We start from the raw sequence: 1,876 nt of genomic DNA, 5'->3' as shown, positions 1-1,876 counted from the left end.
GTGCCAGGCCCCACTCTCTAAAGAGAGAAGGCCAAGCTTTTAACAGGCCTAAAAGGTCAGGTAGCGTGATTTAAGGTAATGTATTAATATGATGTTATCACTTCTGGGATAATCGCAAACTCTTTTTCAATGAAGGGATTTTTTTTTTTTTCAAAAGTTCTTATTAGACATCTCATTTTGAACCAAACTTAAAAGCAAAACAAACAGAATGCTGAAATGAAAGTGGTGTCAAGTTTTAAAAAGAGAGGAAGAATGCCATCAGATAGCAGCTGTCACCTGTTCCTTGAAGAACAGATTCGAGCAGTTTCAGGATATTGTTCCCGGGCTCGCACAAGAGTAACATGCTGGGTGGGGACACTGAGCCCTAGACCGAATGGCATTAACTAGACAACAATACTCCTGAGTATTAAGGAAAGAGGAAATAATAAACCCCAAACTTTTAGGTTCTGTTATCTTCAGGGATAAACTCATTGCTTGCCAGCCTGTTCCCAGCTCTGGGATGTGAGTTCTGTCACTCCCCCAATCCACTGGGCACCATTTAGTGTTGAAGCAGACTTGGCCAGATGTGCTGGTGATAGTATACTCTGGAAGCAGAATGGCACTAAATTGAATTCTAACAGCTCAGACCAATAAGTACGCCCCATCGAACATCTCAGTTGCCACGAGGAAGCGACTTAGGCGCTGGGGACGACTCTTCATTAACCCACACGAGTTAAGGGCTTATGTGGGCACTGGTTTTGAGAAGTTCTGCAGCTATTCAGACAATGGCTTCCCAAACGACACACATCTTACTTAACCTTTGAAAACAGAGGGGCGCCCAGATTCTGAGTTTGAGGAGGAGTCAGGTTATCCATTATAGCCATCCATATGCTTGCTCGAAAAACATACTGCTGTGTGTGCAGGCAAAGACTGCATGACGGGATATTTAATGTGACAACCATTCGTGCTTTGCAAGGGTGACACAAAAAGAGGATGTTTAGAGAGTGTTCTGGTCTCTGATGGTCTCATAACTATCAAGGATGGCATTTCCATTAAAAATGGTCCAAATACTTTCATTGTATTTTAAGAACCTCTGATTGCAGAAAGAAGCCTTCTGTCTGTTTGTCTGTCTTCGTTGTCCAGCAGTCACTGTCAAAGGCAATATTCACATGGCTACAAGATGTGATCTGATTCCTAGACTTCAGCTCCTGGTGATTCTAGAACTCTAACACCAAATATACTGAAAGATTTTTCTGTTTGAAAACGAATATATACATTTATATTCTCCTGTGTATTCATAAATTGCTGATTTGTTAGGAGCATTAATACTGTGAGTTATCCTTATTAATAACAGTAATAAAAATAATTTGCATGTGCATAATACTTTTTAGAAAGCATTTCCTCACTTTCTAATCTGATCTTTATAAAGCCTCTGTGAAATAGAGAGGCAGCCTGTTATCTTTCAGTTATTCTACAGATTAGAAAACTATAGAAAAGAGAAGTTATGCAGAAACATTGAGAATTTGCACTGTCTAGTTTTGAGAGTCGTGGGCCTCTGAATTAGGCAACAATTGGGGACCAAAGCCTTGCTGAAAAAAAAAAGGGAACTATTAATAATTCTCATACATACATATATTCTGCTCAGAGTTAGCTAAGAAAGTAAAAATTTGACATCTAGGATCTATGACAAGGGGAAACATCATACAGTTGATCAAGAGGGCTGAGTGAGCTATTTTGAAAAGTAAACATTTCAGCCTAGTATTGGTAGCGGATGATAAACACAACCAGCTGCTGAGTGAGCATGTGCAGTGGAGACCTGGTAGGTGCAGGAGCCATGCACCGGTCTGGAGTTTTGCAGTGGGATTCCAGCGACCTTGGCATTATGCAAAAGCTGTGG

This window comes from Propithecus coquereli, unplaced genomic scaffold (assembly GCF_000956105.1).
Source record: "Propithecus coquereli isolate 6110/MARCELLA unplaced genomic scaffold, Pcoq_1.0 Scaffold177, whole genome shotgun sequence".
Lineage (NCBI taxonomy): Eukaryota > Metazoa > Chordata > Mammalia > Primates > Indriidae > Propithecus > Propithecus coquereli.
This window is presented reverse-complemented; position numbering follows the sequence as displayed.